Here is a 20,540-nt window from a genome sequence, read left to right on the forward strand (position 1 = left end):
GTGATCAACCTTTGTGGACATTCTGTTTCTGATCCGTTAGGTATCGAGTCAGTATCATTTCAGTTTCAATATTGTTTCGCTATCGAGTGATGCTAAACTTGGTATTGGTATCAAAGTCAACATTTTGGTATCGTGACAACACTAGGGCACATACACATTTCATTGCATGTGTACATGGTTCCTCATGAGTGGATGTGACAAACTTTAACTTTAGGCTTCTCTAAATATATCCAGACGAGGCTGTAAGAAGAGTTCAACAAACACGATATGTATACTGAAAATATTTATTTTTACATGAATACAAATGTCCCTCAGACACTTTCCACTGCTGGTGCATTTAAGCAAGTAGAATACCTGTACCATCAGATACAACAACCATCAACAGCTTAAACTCAGGTTCAAATGGCATTTCTTGTGATGGTGGTGGTGGGGAAAGTGCCGACACAACAGCAACACAACTCTGTCATGTTACCAGTGCAGTAACCAGTGTCACAACCTGTCGGTCATTCATATGGTAACTGTTATACTGCCCTCCTCCTGCCCTCCTCGTGCTCCTTAATATGTAGATGAGGTCTCTTAGCCGGAAGAGGTTCTGGGCGATCAAGGGGCCAGCGGTGTTGTCAAGTTCAAAGTCCTCATAGGACAAAGTTGTCTGGGTACCTTTCATTCAAACGCGTACAACTGTATTATACATAGACTGACTAGGTTGTCATTATTAAATGATGTAAAAACAAAGACGGCTTTCCTGTCTGTAAACTGCAAGTGTCTCCATTTCAAAATAATGTAGCAATGTTTGGCATGCAGTTCCGACGATAATTAAATTATTTCTCGAAGAGAAAATTTCTGTGACACAACAAACCTTCACTCCTAATGTGATGCTGCAGAGCTCATGGAAAGCTGCATGCCAACTGCTCCTCTGTTCGGGGGTTCAGTCTGGCAGCCCACATGCCTTACAAGGGGAGAAGTTTGTGAAGAGCCGGCCTAAATGCAGGGATGAAGAATTTTTTATTTATACATTATTAAGAATATTTTTAATGACAAATCATTCACGATGGATAAGCAAAAGCCTAAAGTTACAAGAAGAAATGCCAAGACACAAAAAAATCCAGAATTTTCACGTCTCATGAAGCCACACAAGCGGTGAAACCACCTGCTACAATCTGCCATCTGTGGGCCTTGTCTTGCCTACAGATGAAAATATCCTACACCGGATGAAATAAGACATCAGTGGCATTTGCTTAAGATCATTGTGTGTTCATGTTCTCTATATGGGAAGAACTGAGTCACACAGGTTGGAAAACCAAATAAATAACTTGACGTCCATGTTATTAGGAAACTTTACCTTTTATTCTTTATTTGAACAGAACAGAGAAACGACGTTGTCGATACACGCAAAGGCCTGGACAAGAACAAAAGGAGAGATTAACAGGTGCAATCTTCTTGAAAACATTTGATTATGAGTGGAATTAAAATTTTTGGGGTCTGTAGACTTCCATAACTTGATGTTGGGAAACTGGAGATGGATGCATAAGAGCAATTAAAAAGATTAAACGAATAATACACAGGTCTCCGTCACCCTGTAGAGCAGTGGTATTCAGACTATTCCTTGAGACTCCCAGCCATTCCACACATTTATTCCTATTCAGACTAGCACAAGTGATGCAATTAGTCGAGGCGTGGCTGAGTTTTTTACTACATGCATCAGCTGTACTAGCCTGAGTACGAACAAATATACGGAATGGCTGGGAGTCTCCAGGAATAATTTGAATACCACAAGGTAACAACAGAGAAGCAGTAGCTATGTGCAGGCTGGACTGTGGTATTCCACGTATATCAGTACACGAGGTCCTTGTTCCAACGTGGCCTGGCTCACACTCCCATTTCACTTACACTTGAGACCCCGTGTAAGACACCTCTCTTCTCTCAATGACTTTGAGACGGGTTTGGCAGAACTTCATCAGCTCAAGCATCTTTGACTCAGAGACTATAGCCTTTGGCTCTTGCCAGCCCTGCTACCTCCTTCCCTCATTTCAGTGCCTGGTCAGGCTGCCAGACTACCCAGGGCCAACATAAACACACACACCCACGCACACATTCATACCTAGGGACAATTTAGTACGGCCGGTTCACCTGACTTACATGTCTTTGGACTGTGGGAGGAAACCGGAGCCCCCGGCAGAAACCCACACAGACATGGGAAGGACGTCCACACAGAGGACGACCCGTGATGACCCACCGAGGTTGGACTACCCCGGGGCTCGAACCCAGTACCTTCTTGCTGTGAGGCGACTGCACCGACCACTGCACCACGGTGCCGCCCCATAAAAGGCACTGATCCCAAAATTGTTAATGTGCAAATAATGTCCACACAAACCCCGAAAAGTTGGAATATTCCCAGTAGTATTAACCCAATTTAATAAGCTATAGATTTGTTTTTACCAAGACAAAATCTCTTGTGTAAAATCTGTGTTTCCCCCTCCATAATATAAACAAAATGAAAGAGAGGTACATAAATTTTTTTTTCATAAACTTAGTAAATAGATGTGAAATTTCCCAACCTAACAGCTTTAGTACTGTCTTCATCAAACCCTTGGACAGCGGAGTGAGTTTAACAGATATTTTTCACATTCACCGGAGGCTTTAGGGCATTTTCAATCTCCTACATTTCTTGTCATTGTACCTTGTTGACGGTCCCTAAACACTCCGCGCGGACGCATTGCCATAGAGATCAACGTGATTTCCAGTTTTAAATGACTATTTATGGGGTGTTAGGGCCACGGGTGTGTCCGTATAGTTGTTTTGTGTTGCCTCCTGTATGTAACCCTCCAGCTCCTGTATGTAACCCTCCAGCTCCTGTATGTAACCCTCCCTCCTGTATGTAACCCTCCCTCCTGTATGTAACCCCCCCTCCTGTGTCTAACCCTCCTCCTGTATGTAACCCTCCCTCCTGTATGTAACCCCCCCTCCTGTGTCTAACCCTCCTCCTGTATGTAACCCTCCAGCTCCTGTATGTAACCCTCCCTCCTGTATGTAACCCTCCCTCCTGTATGTAACCCTCCAGCTCCTGTATGTAACCCTCCAGCTCCTGTATGTAACCCTCCCTCCTGTATGTAACCCTCCAGCTCCTGTGTCTAACCCTCCTCCTGTATGTAACCCCCCCCTCCTGTGTCTAACCCTCCTCCTGTATGTAACCCTCCAGCTCCTGTATGTAACCCTCCCTCCTGTATGTAACCCTCCCTCCTGTATGTAACCCCCCCTCCTGTGTCTAACCCTCCTCCTGTATGTAACCCTCCAGCTCCTGTATGTAACCCTCCCTCCTGTGTGTAACCCTCCCTCCTGTATGTAACCCTCCCTCCTGTGTCTAACCCTCCCTCCTGTATGTAACCCCCCCTCCTGTGTCTAACCCTCCCTCCTGTATGTAACCCTCCCTCCTGTATGTAACCCTCCAGCTCCTGTATGTAACCCTCCCTCCTGTATGTAACCCTCCAGCTCCTGTGTCTAACCCTCCTCCTGTATGTAACCCCCCCCTCCTGTGTCTAACCCTCCTCCTGTATGTAACCCTCCAGCTCCTGTATGTAACCCTCCCTCCTGTATGTAACCCTCCCTCCTGTATGTAACCCCCCCTCCTGTGTCTAACCCTCCTCCTGTATGTAACCCTCCAGCTCCTGTATGTAACCCTCCCTCCTGTGTGTAACCCTCCCTCCTGTATGTAACCCTCCCTCCTGTGTCTAACCCTCCCTCCTGTGTCTAACCCTCCCTCCTGTATGTAACCCCCCCTCCTGTGTCTAACCCTCCCTCCTGTATGTAACCCTCCCTCCTGTATGTAACCCTCCCTCCTGTGTCTAACCCTCCCTCCTGTATGTAACCCTCCCTCCTGTATGTAACCCTCCCTCCTGTATGTAACCCTCCCTCCTGTATGTAACCCTCCCTCCTGTGTCTAACCCTCCCTCCTGTATGTAACCCTCCCTCCTGTATGTAACCCTCCCTCCTGTATGTAACCCTCCCTCCTGTATGTAACCCTCCCTCCTGTATGTAACCCTCCCTCCTGTATGTAACCCTCCAGCTCCTGTATGTAACCCCCCCTCCTGTATGTAACCCTCCCTCCTGTGTCTAACCCTCCCTCCTGTATGTAACCCTCCCTCCTGTATGTAACCCTCCCTCCTGTATGTAACCCTCCCTCCTGTATGTAACCCTCCCTCCTGTGTCTAACCCTCCCTCCTGTATGTAACCCTCCCTCCTGTGTCTAACCCTCCCTCCTGTGTCTAACCCTCCCTCCTGTATGTAACCCTCCCTCCTGTATGTAACCCCCCTCTTGTGTCTAACCCTCCCTCCTGTGTGTAACCCCCCTCTTGTGTCTAACCCTCCCTCCTGTATGTAACCCTCCCTCCTGTATGTAACCCTCCCTCCTGTATGTAGCCCTCCCTCCTGTATCTAACCCTCCCTCCTGTATGTAACCCTCCCTCCTGTGTCTAACCCTCCCTCCTGTGTCTAACCCTCCCTCCTGTATGTAACCCTCCCTCCTGTATGTAACCCCCCTCTTGTGTCTAACCCTCCCTCCTGTGTGTAACCCCCCTCTTGTGTCTAACCCTCCCTCCTGTATGTAACCCTCCCTCCTGTATGTAACCCTCCCTCCTGTATGTAGCCCTCCCTCCTGTATCTAACCCTCCCTCCTGTATATAACCCTCCCTCCTGTGTTTAACCCTCCCTCCTGTATCTAACCCTCCCTCCTGTATGTAACCCTCCCTCCTGTATGTAACCCTCCCTCCTGTATCTAACCCTCCCTCCTGTATGTAACCCTCCCTCCTGTGTTTAACCCTCCCTCCTGTATGTAACCCTCCCTCCTGTGTTTAACCCTCCCTCCTGTATGTAACCCTCCCTCCTGTATGTAACCCTCCCTCCTGTATCTAACCCTCCCTCCTGTATGTAACCCTCCCTCCTGTATGTAACCCTCCCTCCTGTGTCTAACCCTCCCTCCTGTGTTTAACCCTCCCTCCTGTGTCTAACCCTCCCTCCTGTATGTAACCCTCCCTCCTGTATGTAACCCTCCCTCCTGTATCTAACCCTCCCTCCTGTATCTAACCCTCCCTCCTGTGTTTAACCCTCCCTCCTGTATGTAACCCTCCCTCCTGTGTTTAACCCTCCCTCCTGTATGTAACCCTCCCTCCTGTATGTAACCCTCCCTCCTGTATCTAACCCTCCCTCCTGTATCTAACCCTCCCTCCTGTATGTAACCCTCCCTCCTGTGTTTAACCCTCCCTCCTGTGTTTAACCCTCCCTCCTGTATGTAACCCTCCCTCCTGTATGTAACCCTCCCTCCTGTATGTAACCCTCCCTCCTGTATGTAACCCTCCCTCCTGTGTTTAACCCTCCCTCCTGTATGTAACCCTCCCTCCTGTATCTAACCCTCCCTCCTGTATCTAACCCTCCCTCCTGTATGTAACCCTCCCTCCTGTGTTTAACCCTCCCTCCTGTATGTAACCCTCCCTCCTGTATGTAACCCTCCCTCCTGTATCTAACCCTCCCTCCTGTATGTAACCCTCCCTCCTGTGTTTAACCCTCCCTCCTGTATGTAACCCTCCCTCCTGTATGTAACCCTCCCTCCTGTATGTAACCCTCCCTCCTGTATGTAACCCTCCCTCCTGTGTCTAACCCTCCCTCCTGTATGTAACCCTCCCTCCTGTATGTAACCCTCCCTCCTGTGTCTAACCCTCCCTCCTGTATGTAACCCTCCCTCCTGTATGTAACCCTCCCTCCTGTATGTAACCCTCCCTCCTGTGTCTAACCCTCCCTCCTGTGTCTAACCCTCCCTCCTGTATGTAACCCTCCCTCCTGTATGTAACCCCCCTCTTGTGTCTAACCCTCCCTCCTGTGTGTAAACCCCCTCTTGTGTCTAACCCTCCCTCCTGTATGTAACCCTCCCTCCTGTATGTAACCCTCCCTCCTGTATGTAGCCCTCCCTCCTGTATCTAACCCTCCCTCCTGTATGTAACCCTCCCTCCTGTGTTTAACCCTCCCTCCTGTATGTAACCCTCCCTCCTGTGTTTAACCCTCCCTCCTGTATGTAACCCTCCCTCCTGTATCTAACCCTCCCTCCTGTATGTAACCCTCCCTCCTGTGTTTAACCCTCCCTCCTGTGTTTAACCCTCCCTCCTGTATGTAACCCTCCCTCCTGTATGTAACCCTCCCTCCTGTATCTAACCCTCCCTCCTGTATGTAACCCTCCCTCCTGTGTTTAACCCTCCCTCCTGTATGTAACCCTCCCTCCTGTGTTTAACCCTCCCTCCTGTATGTAACCCTCCCTCCTGTATGTAACCCTCCCTCCTGTATGTAACCCTCCCTCCTGTATGTAACCCTCCCTCCTGTGTTTAACCCTCCCTCCTGTGTTTAACCCTCCCTCCTGTATGTAACCCTCCCTCCTGTGTTTAACCCTCCCTCCTGTGTTTAACCCTCCCTCCTGTGTTTAACCCTCCCTCCTGTGTTTAACCCTCCCTCCTGTATGTAACCCTCCCTCCTGTGTTTAACCCTCCCTCCTGTGTTTAACCCTCCCTCCTGTATGTAACCCTCCCTCTGATGCCACATTCAGGTATCCGCCAGGTGCTCCTCATCACCTAATCAACCGGTCAGCAAATCAACCAATTTCCATCAGCTGTGCAGTCTCCCATTTAAACCCCCACATGTGTTCAGTTCTGCGGCCAGCAAGCTAGTGTGTGTGAGATTTTAGCTGCTTTGTGTTTGTAATGTCTGGCCTGTTTTCGGTGAAGTTTTGCATTGTTTAAATTTTGAGTATGTTTAGGTCTTTTGGGCAAGTGGATCAAGGTAAGATGCCCATGGGCAAACACCCTATCACGTAGCTTACCTCCTGTTATACACACTAGGTTAGGAGTGGTTGCCACCCTCTGTATATATTTAGGTTTGGTACTTGTGTTAAGTTTGTTGTTTTGGCAACCGTTCGGTTTCCTTGTCCTGTCATGGTGTTAATATTTATATCTTATTATATTTATACGTTTGTCTCACCTGTGTTGTATCCTCACCTCACTGTTACCCAGTGCACTAATTGTTACACCCTCACCAGACCAAGGGATGTAAAATGGGGGGGGGGGTTGTAGCTTATTGCCTACATTGTTTGAACTCATCCTCTCTTAGTAGAGTAACACTTACAATGTTTACACTTGTATTATATTGGAGTCTTTTTTTTTTTAAAATGTGACGATGTGTACATGAACACTCAATAAAATACTAATTTAAAAAAAATTTTTTTTTTGAGTTCTGCTCAGCCAACAGAAAGGCAGAGGCCTGAAAAACAGGTGGAGGGCCACCACCACCTCTGACAGAGGCTGAGGAGCTGGCCCTCAGCCAAAATTGTAGACGACTGGTGGCTGAAGGCATCCCAGGGGGAAGCTCATCTGAGCCCGTCACCCCTCGGCACACAAGTGCCTACATCAAATGCAAGTATACACCTATATATATCACATACCCCCCCCCCCCCACAAACAGTTGTGGATGGTGTCATCCGCTTCGTCCAGCCTCCGACTACCGAGACAATTGAACACTGCAGCTGTAAGTATTGCATACTCCAATCTTGCCTCAGATGGTAGTTTAAAGTATTCTGAAACTATCTTTTCCTGCATCACAGGAGGATGATGATAAAGAAATGCTGTCTGCTGCCACAGGGAGAGATCCAGAGAGACCTACAGAAGTATGTCTTGTGTATAGCTACCGGCAGTTCTCTACCCATTCACATTCCTTATACATTTTGAGTGCAGTTTGACATGTATACTGAAGTGATGAGCATAAATAATGGACAAACTAGCACATTCTTGTCCTTCAACAGAACATGGCTGGGCATCATGAGGAGGGTCCATCAACTTCCACAGCACAGCCTGACAGTGAGATTTTCGGTCAATACCATGTTAAATTTGCATGCCGAACTGTAGGATTTAAATGTCGTCCATATGTTTCCCAGTTACCAGCAAAGGAGTTATATACAGTCCACCTAATGAGCACCATTGCAAAGACGGAAATGGTCTATCTGGCTCGCAAGATCAGAAAAACTGACCTTGAAATTCTATTACTGGAACGCCAGTTGAGGTGGGTGCATTGTCACAGGTGAAATATGTTAATGGTTGGAACTGTATTACAAATGCTAACTGTTGCTTTTGTACTTTTAGAGGATAAAGACCAAAACAGATATGAATTATGTGACCGTTTTAATTAGAAAAGTAACTTCTGGACATTTGCAGGGTGTAGGGGATGGTCATTAATTTGTACGGCAGGGTGTTGCTCCCCTCTAATAATTGCAATATTATGGAGAACAACACATGCCACAATGACGTCACATGCTCTCTCTGGGGTGACCCTGAGCTTACGCAGGCACTGGAACCGAGATTTGAGAAGGCCTATGGCCATCTCAATCCGGGCTCTAGTCCTGAAGTGGGCCGCATTAAAATGTTGTTGGGGGTAAGGGGTCAACAGAGAGGGCGGGCATGGCTAGCCTCTATCCCCCAGGCGGTAGCCATCAAACTCTCCTGTAATTATAGAGGACACATTTGAGTGCAATTAAAAAGGGAGATAAAGAACATTTGTATAAAGCTTTAGCTTCCTTACCACGTGCGAATCTGTTGCTCAGGCTACACTCCCGATAGATCTGGGACTCATGTCTGGAGCCGGGCCACTTGGCTTCTACATTTGTGATTATGTAGCAGGCATCACATATATGATCTTCACAGTGCAGAGAATGATGTGAGTTGCAGTGTATTGTCATGTGTACATTTTTAAGATGGTGGATCATATACCTGGCCATTGATGCTGTGCAAGGATTTTCTATTCACATAGTCCCCTTCATTTTCAGCAGGAGCAGTGATGGGACTGTGTCCCATCCATGCACCCAATCACATCTGGGAGCCCTGCAAAATGACAGCTAATTAAGCTACTGACCCCACTCTGAGGTCGCAGCAGAATGTGTATCATAATTTAAAATGATAGACTACTGTATATGAGTTCTACATCAGTCCCCTGCAATCCTGTGGCCTTCCTCTTTGACGTTTCTCACCGGTTTGTGTCGGGGGAACACTACCCTAACTGGGACCAGGCGTTTCAGTGCGAGGGTGACTCTCCCTACGGCTCTACACGCTGTTGCTTTACCCAAATGTTCTGCCTCCCCAATACTGTACCAGAAAACTACCGTGTGCCTAGCAACGCAGGGCTGTGCGTAAAGCATTGCGCCTCAATGTCGATGGGATTACGCATAAACGGACAATCCATGTCTGGTAGCGTGCTTCCGGTAGGAGAAGTTCGGGGTTTCTTATAGAAAACCTGCCAGCCAGCAGGTTATGTCCACAGAGTCTGTTACCATGGTGACTTACTCAGCCTTTCATTTACCTCTCTGTCTGGAACGGATAACTCACGGTTCCCTCATCTCAGGGTTAACCTACTGTAGCGAATTCGTGGGACAACGCAACCACAGGAAGTGCCGCGGCCGGGAAGCGAACCCGTATCGCCCGCACCGCAGGAGGCATCGCTAACCGCTCGACTAAAGGCTCAGACCCGCCAGCCAGCGGCCAGCGTGTCTTCTTATCCATGCACGTTACAATACTCTGAGTTTCCACATAACCCGCTTTCTGGAATACTCCCCCCCCCCCCCCCCACACACACACAGGTCTGAGAACTTAGCGATGGTATCTGGGGTTTTCGGTCGTGAGATATTGAAGCTCCAAGTCCGAATATCCCAATAGAAAACGTGCCTATACCGCAGATGTACGGTGCACATCTCAGCACAGGGTCCCTACAGCGCATCCGATGCCTCCAGAAATGAACAACTTTTCAACACGTGGCTGTAAAGCTTCCATGCTTCATTAAGTTTATCTCACCATAACCACCATAATTCACAAGCGTGGAAAAACACCCGTAGCTACCTTTCAAGATGAAGCTTCCATTTTTTGGCTTTTCCCCAGCTGGGGTGCATCTTAAAAGGGTGTGCAGACAAATGCTCACAATACTAATAGAGACAAATGCTCACAAATTGTTTTACAATCTTTATTTTCAAAAAGTCAACTGAACATTCTGTTGCATGTCACATAAGACACGTCACATAGGCCTGAGCATGTGAGAGGGATCACATCTCCCTGACAAATGAAATGGTGATCTTAAAGATAATCACGATAATGACACTTATCAATTACTGTTTGGTAATACATAATCTTAATTAACCTTTATTCATGGGAAAATATTCCATTGAACAGTCTGTTGCATGCCACAAGAAATATCACACAGGTCTAAGCACGTAATAGGGATCACAGTGACCTAATTAAGAGATTTTAAAGCAGCGTCTATAGAGTCATAGAACTACAAAGGAAATCGATTTCATGTACATATTTTACTAGTGCATTGGGTTTTGAAATATTTGTACATATTTTCATAAATCTATGTAAACATTTCATATTTGTGTATCTGTATATAATTTTTCGCTGTAAATATACATTATAAAACTTTGTGAGCATTTGTCTTTTTCTTTTAGTGTTGTGAGCATTTGTCTTGTGAGCATTTGTCATGGAATCTCTTAAAAGTCTCCAGATAAGCTCGGAGGTGGTGGAAAACCGGAAAGGCGCTCATCTCCTACCGGCCTCCACCCTCACAGACACGTGTACTGTAGTTTACAAAACAGCCTAAAGAGGCTGTGGTGAAATGGCGCATGCGCGACTCACATCTACGGTTCGGGACGAGAAGTCTTATTTTTCTACCCGCATTTCGCAAAGACCTGCCCGATTCTGCGTCTGATTGGGTAGTATTCGTTGCCTCCACTGGCTAGCGAGCCTAAGTATTGTTACGATAGGGTTAATCCGATCAGAGGCGGAGTAGGGGCGGGGTCTTCGTGAAATGCGGGTGGGAAAATGACGCGGCGGCGACAGGTCCAAGGTTTCGTGCTTCATGTCCAGCATGCCAGGCACTGCCCTCCATAGTCAATAAGCAGCATTGCTCTCTTAGATTGTTGGACAAAGACCGGACGGAGGGCAAATCACACACCTTTCATTAATTTGGTAGTTCTTTTCACGTGACAAAAAGTTTAAAAGAAAAATGTATGAATCCATTTGTGCAGCTGTTCTCTTTGCTGTATTTTTAACAAGAAAAACAAATCTGCACTGCCTCTGGGCTCTCACAGCCCATCTGGACGTTTACCTACTACTCTTAAAAAGCTAACCAGACCACAATGGCCAAACCTTAGTCTAGCTAAGTTCAACGACATCCTTCCTAGATATACACAGTTTTTTCAGTCTCTTGTATTGAAAATACGCCCCCCCCCCCCTTCTCTTGTTCCTGCCAATCCTTATCAAGCACTTCTTCGCATATACAAAACATCCTGGACTTCCAAACAAGTTCTGGAGCTCAATATCCCCCTTGGTGGGTGAATCCTTAACAGTTTTGTCAGCAACTTCATTGCCTCCAACATACTCACAAGACATACCCACAAGAAGCTGACACGAGAGCAAACCTTTTCCTTACTTAGGTCTATAAGCACTGTTTATCTAGCAGTAACCTGCAAGACGGACTTTAAAAATATTATGGTTCCCTCACCAACTTATTCTTTTAAAATCTTATCAATCAGACTTGGCTTACTCCATATAACGGGGCATCTGTAGTGACGATGTTTGTTAATTTGTAATTGTAAAAAGTATATTATGAAGTTAAGTGAAATCTTTTATTTTTAAACTTTATTTTTGTTTAATTCATTTGACCAGGTTGGTCCCATTTAGACGAGACATCTTCTTGGTTTACCTGACGTAAACAGCAACACAGAATTTTACAGTTTGCATTTATAAAAAATCTATGCGAGAATGAACTGAAGGCCACATCTTAATAAAAAGTATTCATAAATCTGCTAACATTGCACATCAGTCTGCAGAACTATGTCAAATGGTTGTAATTCAGAACGCCAATGTGTCCAAGCACAATGGTCTACAGACATGATACACACACAAAAAAAGGTAACGCCCCCACTGATCAGAGAGATGCTCTGATATCAACAACTGCTCCCAATGTCTTGTTTAAGAAAGAAAAGCCATTTCATTTTGTCATTGTAAAGTTACAATGAAATCTGTTCTCTGCATGTAACCCATCCTATTGTATAGGAGCAGTGGACAGCTGCAGCGCCCGGGAACCAACTCCAGTTCTTCTTTCCATTGCCTTGGCCAGGGTCACAGGCAGGAGTATTAACCCTAACATGCATGTCTTTTTGATGGTGAGAGGAAATTGGCGCACCTGGAGGAAACCCACACAGACACGGGGAGAACATGCAAACTCCACACAGAAAGGACCTGGGATGGCCTGGGGTTCAAGTCCAGGACCTTCTTGCTGTGACGCAACAGTGCTAACCACTGGGCCACCATGCCGCCATTTAGGGTAGGAATTCTGATATTTATAAGCGAACCCATCCCAAGCAAGAAGCCCTTTACTATCAGATACAACAACTACAACAACAGCTTAAACTCAGGTTCAAATATGATTTCTTGTGTGGTGGCTGGGAAAGTACCAACACACCAGCTATGACAAGGCAACTCTGTTTCATATTGAATGAATCTCTGGGATTTAGGGTGGTCAAACACCAATCCAGTTACCAGTATCACATGTCAGTCAATCAAATAGTAACTGTTATACTGCCCTCTTCTTCATCCTCTTCCTCTTCAAGGTCCAGATGAGATCTCTTGGCTGGTCTGCTGAGCCTCAAAGGTGTTGCTATCAGGTTAGATTGTGTAGTCATCAAGGGGCCAATAGTGGTATGAAGTCCAAAGTCTTCACGGGACAAGATTATGTGGATACCTTTTTTTTTTCAAACAAATTAAATTTCATTATCCATTGATTACACTGTGCCATTATTAACTGGTGTAAAAACAAAGTGACCTTTCATGTCTTTAAACTGCAATATTCCAAAATCATGTAGCAATATTTGGCATGTCCTTTTCACAAAACGAATTTACGATGAGAAATTTCTCAGTCTACAAACCTGAATTCATATTGTGCCGCTGCAGAGTTCTCATGGAAACCTGTGTGCCAACCGATCTTTTGTGCAGGGAGTCGGTCTGGCAGCCCGAATGTTTTACAAGAGGAAACTCTGGTGGTGGGTCAGCCTGAAAACAGAAAGTTTCCTGTATCCATTATCCAGAATATTTTTCATGAAAAATCACAAGTGATGGATAACCAAAAAATTTGATTTTCCAGAGCTGTAACGCCAGGAGAAGTCAGGAACTTTCACATCTCATGAAACCACCAGGCACTGCTCCAGCCTGCCACAATGTGCTGTCAGTGGGCATCTAATGGACAGCTCTGCTGTATGTTTTGGCACTCATTTAGATACAATAAATGAAAATAACCCACATCAGATCATCAAGTAACCAAAACAAGGCAACATGATGCCGAGCAATTATGGATAGCAAGTTATGATTTCTCTTTAGTTATTTTTTAAAATAAATCTTTCATCCGATAAACACTACGACAGCATTAGTGTCACGTGTTAATGCCTATTCTTTTGCTATCATCTTATTCATTGTTGTTTTTATGGCCGAGAGCACCAGGGCACATTAGTGTTGCACCGCATACCAAAATGTAGGTACTTTTTCGATTAAAACGGTTCGGTATTAGAATTTTCCAACGTTTGGTACTTGTAGGTCAAGTGTGTCTCCAGTCAAAGTGAACGAGAGGCTGGCCAACTGGCTACATGGGCGCCATATTGCCTACCAAATCCATCCATCCATTATCCAAACCGTTTATTCTGGTCTCAGAGTCGTGGGGATGCTGGAGCCTATCCCAGCTGTCTTTGGGCGGCAGGCGGGGAGACACCCTGGACAGGCCGCCAGGCCATCACAGAGCATGGTAACAGTGATCTGCAGCTTGACAGGATCAATGTCTACTACTATGAAGCTTCAGGTGTATATTTTATCAAAATATTTCTTTATAGAAAGAACTGATTTGACTTACAGCATTATCATTATGTGAAATGTATCAATGTTTTCCACCACCTCATCGTCCGGCTCTGAACTGTTCTGGTTCCGGGCATATGTATGGTCACTTTGCATCACTTTCGCTGGTGAAGTTTCCTCGACGGAAGTTGCAGTTCTCTTTGACCTGCGGTGCTTTTTGCCTTTATAGCGACTAAAGGCGAAGACAGTTGGGACAACGTTTGGCTTAAGTTGCGTTCGACCATCCGGTTTCCTTTCATACTGGGTCTCATCAAAGTGATCCTGAAAATGATAATCACAAATGTTCCCTATTTTTGACACGGTTGAGTACAGTCATGCTAGAAAAAATGTGATATGAGCAAAAGATCAGTCCACCTTCCCCTGATGCCCTTTGGCATGGACGGCTATAATTCATATATGATCAGTCCACATCTCTTTAAAGCCTCTCATTCGAGTTTCAAAAATACTAGGAATGTGTGAGACTTAAATCTTGATCACTGTGATGACTTTCTTGGCTGTCAAAGTAAGGTCTCTGCTACTTATTCAGAGACAAGTGAAATAAAAAAGTGAGGTTGCCCTACAAGTAATAAACAGGGAGGGTGGAGAATCCGACTAAGCAATTTAAATGGCCTAGGTTAATTAGCCAATGACTGAAGGAATTGCACTCATCCAATTCAACTGCAATGTTGTCTTATAGGATTCAAGCTTCATCCCAGATAGCCTAGTAGGCCTAATTTTCTAGTTTATCAGTCACATAACCCACACACTGCCTCAGGTTAGGCCTGTCATCATACTCAATCCATCCCATATGACAATCTGACACTGTTTACATTTGCCTGATGTCATGCAGCCAGGTAGCCTAGTAGGCCTAATTTTTAGCTCTACTGGCTGAAAGCCAGTTGAGCTTATGTGATGGTGCAGCGTCCGGAGTCCATCCGTCTGTCTGTCCCTCCGGTCCGTCCATTAACTTTTCGTTCCAGCAAGATAATTCAAATAAATTTTGATGCATTTCGGTGAAACTTGGAACATGGGTCCATGTTGCCAAGATCTTGGACGAGGTCAATAATGGGCAAAATCCATTAAGATTAAGTAGGTCAATTGGTCCATCAACATTCCAGCTATCAATTTGGTTTCAGAGACATAACTCAAACAAATCTTCACGGATTTTAACAAAATTTGGAACATGAGTTTCTTTTGCCAATATCTCGGACAAGTTCCATAATGGGCAAAACTAGGTCATCATAAGTAGGTCAACTGGCACGAGGCTTTAGATTTGGTTTCCACGATATAACTCCAACAAATTGTGATGGATTTCAATGAAACATGGAACATGAACTCATTATGTCAATATCTTGAATGAGTTCGAAAATGGGTGAAAGTAGGTCAACATAGGTAGGTCACCCAGTTTCTGATTCGTTGCATTTCTTAGCTAACATTACAAAACTTGATGGGTTAGGGTTAGGGTTAACCCTAACTCCATAAATAGGGTAAGCTATGAGCCTTGTTATGTCATGTGACCAGCTTAATGAGACAACTAACCAAAAGTCGCCTCACTTGACTACTGTTAAATAAGAATTTAACATGACTATTGTGTCTGTCACCTTATTAATTGGTCACATGGCAAAATGAGGCTCACAGCTTACCCCGTTTTGTGGGTGTAATATACAATGAATGGATCACTCGGTTCATTTCTATTACTAGACTTTGATCCCAATTTAGAGGAAACAAGAATTTATATTAAACATTTAGACAACATATTGAAGCTATTGAAAAAGAGGTTTGGCCTTTTAAGGCCACACCACTGCGTAAATAACTTTGAGAGGCACCTTATGTATTTTACATCATTCAGTACCAGTACTTAGGGCTCCAGAAATTATGGATTTTCCATAATTTCAATCCCAGTTTCAGGAAACCAGAAATGTTTTTATCATTGCATACCAGCAGTCAGAGTAGGTGGTTTAACACCAGATCAGGGGCAGAGGCTATGGTAATAATGTGTTTCACTTTTCCAGTCCATGATGACGGTGATGAGATCAGGAAGGAACCCACCAGCGGTCATAACACAGTCGCAAGCACTGAGCAGAGGCCTCTGCTGCATACATGTAGATTTCAACCCAAAGAATTTACTCCCGAGACTTTAGTTTTTATCCACTACACTACCGGTGTGGTGGGTAAATTGGTGATCAGTACCAGTATTACAGATTTTGCAAGATTCAGTAGGCTACTAGTTTATGATAATGAGCAATAATATCACGGACACTTGAGAAATATTAGGCCTACCTGTTTCGAGGTTTAGCCAGTGCAGCATCAGTTCTGTATTGGCACACCATTTCTCCTTCAACTGCTAAAAATCGGCGAGAAATGGGCCGAAAACGCAGGAAAAATCGTTAAAACGTCATCAAAGAGCCAGACGTTGGTAGGCAACATGGCGTCCGTCAAGCACGTGAGCTCCGGGTGTCACGTGACGAGTTTTGTTTACACGGCCATTTTGGCAGGAAGAAAAGCGTGTGCACTGAGCAAAAATGAATGGCGCCAGCATCGATTTCAAGCCGTCAGAGTTCACTGCGCATTTTAATTCCAAAGACATTGAACGTTATATTGCAAAACTTGACAGATTAAACATTACTGACCCTTATAATGCTCCCAGGGTGCTTTTCACGAGTATTGAAACAGTCGGAACGGGCAACGTTCCAGACCTGCAGCATCCAGACATCTACTATTACCTGATCAACTTTCCCTCGTCCTACTCTGGAGGGTCTTTGAAAGCATACAAAAGCCTGGAGGGGTACAAATGGACGAAATCTGGATTCGTGACAAATATTCAGCTTTGGAGTCTACCGACTAAAAATTGCTTTCTCGTCACTGGAAGGGTAAGTGTCACTTCATGTTAGTTCAAGTTAGCATAAGCAGTGGGCAGTGTAATGTAATCGTTGTCATAACTTGTACCTCAAGTTGTTTGTGGGTAGATTCCTTCACGGAAGATTCTTCTGTGAGAATCTGGTCTGCAGTAGTAGGATGCTTGCTGCTGTCTTGAGGACAAACTTTTGGAAGGATTACTGCTGCAGCTGATGACTTCGTCGCTTGCTCTCTTCTTTGGAGTCTGCTCTTCTGTCTTCTGTTGAATGTATCTAACTGCATTCTTCTTCTTCTCTTCTCCGGGGATGATACATGTTTGAAGATGGATGGGACGTAGTCGGGTGACAGAGGGTTATCACTCTTTTTCCCTAAAACATAAGTAAATAGCAAATGTTCAGTCACGTTTTAGTGAGCAACAGGCCTAGTTCTTTTGTCTTAGCCTTTGTTAGCCCCGCAAAATCCACGCCATAATGCATAGGTCGAACTTGCCTTTTAGTATAATAAAATTGTCAGAAACCGTGATAAAAGCCTGTTAAATAAATAATATACTAAAGTTAGGAAGCCTTGTATTCTGTACCTGATATGAAGTGGTCACTACACAAGCGGAATCCGTTGCTTGTGGGGTCCCATCGCTCAGTTTTCTTCTGTTTTCTTCTAGCACGTTTTATGGCAGTAATCCATTTATGTCGTCTTTCGGGATCTTTGGGAATCCGATAAAATGCCTTCCCTTTTACCTGTCCGCGACTGTTCTGGCATCCCGGCGCACAACAGCTATCCACCATATTTACTGTATAAATACAGCAGGCGAGGAGACTTGCTGCTAGCTAGCAGTCATTTCCCGCTTTCCTGCCAAAATGGCGATGTTTCGATTTCGACTATTGCGTGACGTCAACTACCGGCGCTCTGGGTAGTCAAATCAGGCGCGTGTACGGTCTGTGGTCAGGGGTCATGCGCCTGCGCATTCATCCCCGTTGATACAGCGCGAGCCTCCGCCTCTATTGAGAGGCGTCTACAACTGAGAGCAGCAGCGTGGCATCTTCCGGGTTAAACATAACACCTCCGCGCCCTGTACTGGTTAACAAAACGGGCTGCCGAACTCTACTGGGGAACTACTTTGCCTACGGAGCCGACGCCGATGGTGAACCCGCTCACAATAACGAAGGCTGTATGCAAAAGGTGCTATAAGACAGTGTTGTACAAAGGAGGGAACACTTCAAACTCCGTGACAGACACCAAGACCTCTCCGAGGAGTGCAAAACACTGCAGGTTAGCGGATAAGCTAGCTGGCTAGCTAGCCAGCTGGTAGGATGGGGACGACGAGCTGCTGAGTTATATGAGATGCGTAGCGTATCAGTGTCAGGCCTGCTCTGTATATTAGCATATTAGAAAATGTGAGCCCCAAAACGACACATGTATTAAGCTACAGTTATTTGGGGGTCTCGTTTTGGTGCTGCTTAAAACGGCTAAATAGCATAGGGCTACTAGCTACTTGTGCTGCCATGCCATGGTTCCGAAACCCAAATAGTCCTTAAAATGTGCCATTGGACCGAAAGGCCATTTGTCCGACAGCCCGTTATCCCGAAAACAAACGGCCATTGCTCCGAAGGCCCGTTGTTCCGAAAATACACACTGTTGTTAGTTCAGTAACGGTCGGTGTTATGCCAAAATCTGTCACCCGTCATATTTTGGGACCCTGCCCTTAAAATGCGCTATTTCGGCCGTCCCCCCAGATGCTAATCCAAATCTTAACCACGTCAAAAATTAACTGTCTCTCAACAAAACGCCTAATCTCACCCATTTCACATTTTATGCCCGAATTTAACCGCATCGATCTGACCGCCGTATCCTGTCTGAAATTGTGTGTTTTAACAGCGTGGTCACATAATCTGAAGCATCACAGATTTCGGTGTAACACCTGCCCTGTCCAGTGTCACTGCGAATCATAGATCAGAACTGGCTAGAGATAAATACAAGAAAGTTGGTTAACACTTTAGTATGGGGAACATAAAAAAACTTAATTACTAGTGAATTAGTAATGATCAAGATGTCACTTTAATATGGGGAACATATTCTAAGTAACAAAAACTTAATTTACAGTAACACTATGAACACTTGTAGTTTTGTGTTTTGTTATGTAAGAACAGACCATATTCATTAAGTGTTAGTAAGGGAGAATAACTCTTCTTGTGGTACTACTACCTTATAAAGGCCATACTAAGCAAAGCATATTGAGATGGTACTACTAATAAGCAATAATTCTGAGGTTATAGAGGGAAAACTCATAGTTAATGGCTCACTGGTTGTATAATAAGGCCATGCAGAATAAGGCATTAATGAGTACGTAATAATGACCATTTAAGAGCCAATATGTTGCTAATTTGCATGCTAATAAGCACCTAATTAATGGTGACTACGTTCCCCATACTAAAGTGTTACCGAAAGTTGATATTTCAGTGTACATAAAGTAGTTTCTTCCCGGCATGTAGTACCTTTTGTCCAACTCAGGCACAGCACCTCCTTGAAGCCCCCCCACCCCAGTATACACAGGTACCTCATTCAGACAAATTCTGCTACTGCCCTGTAAGTCGTTTGGCATCTTCCCTTACAAGTTGAACATGTTCTGAACATTTTGACACTAAATCAACGTTTTTCTGACTTGTAGATCCAGTGAAAAACAAGTTTGTTTTGGGACTTTTCCAGCAATCTCACAGTGTTATGAAGTTGTTAATAAACTGTGAATTTGAAAATGTGATCAACCTTTGTGGACATTCTGTTTCTGATCTGTTAGGTATCGAGTCAGTATCATTTCAGTTTCAATATTGTTTCGCTATCGAGTGACGCTAAACTTGGTATTGGTATCAAAGTCAACATTTGGTATCGTGACAACACTAGGGCACATACACATTTCATTGCATGTCTACATGGTGTCTCATGAGTGGATGTGACAGACTTTAACTTTAGGCTTCTCTAAATATATCCAGACGAGGCTGTAACAAGAGTTCAACAAACACGGTATTTATACTGAAAATATTTATTTTTACATGAATACAAATGTCCCTCAGACACTTTCCACTGCTGGTGCATTTAAGCAAGTAGAATACCTGTACCATCAGATACAACAACCATCAACAGCTTAAACTCAGGTTCAGATGAAATTTCTTGTGGTGGTGGTGGGGAAAGTGCCGACACAACAGCAACACAACTCTGTCATGTTACCAGTGCAGTAACCAGTGTCACAACCTGTCGGTCATTCATATGGTAACTGTTATACTGCCCTCCTCGAGCTCCTCGTCCTCCTTAATGTGTAGATGAGGTCTCTTAGCCGGAAGAGGGTCTGGGGCGATCAAGGGGCCAGCGGTGTTGTCAAGTTCAAAGTCCTCATAGGACAAAATTGTCTGGGTATCTTTTATTCAAGCACGTATAACTGTATTATACATAGACTGACAAGGTTGTGCCATTATTAAATGATATAAAAACAAAGATAACTTTCCTGTCTGTAAACTGCAAGCGTCGCCATTTCAAAATAATGTAGCAATGTTTGGCATGCACTTCTGACAATAATTAAATTATTTCCCGAAGAGAAAATTTCTGAGACTACAAACCTTCACTCCTAATGTGATGCTGCAGATGGGAGAACCTACAGGAAGGATGACTACCTCAGAAGCACTCCATCAATCAGGCCTTTCTGGTAGAGTGGTTGGACGGAAGCCACTCTTGAGTGAAAGGCATATGACATCC

This window comes from Lampris incognitus, chromosome 19 (genome assembly GCF_029633865.1).
Source record: "Lampris incognitus isolate fLamInc1 chromosome 19, fLamInc1.hap2, whole genome shotgun sequence".
Lineage (NCBI taxonomy): Eukaryota > Metazoa > Chordata > Actinopteri > Lampriformes > Lampridae > Lampris > Lampris incognitus.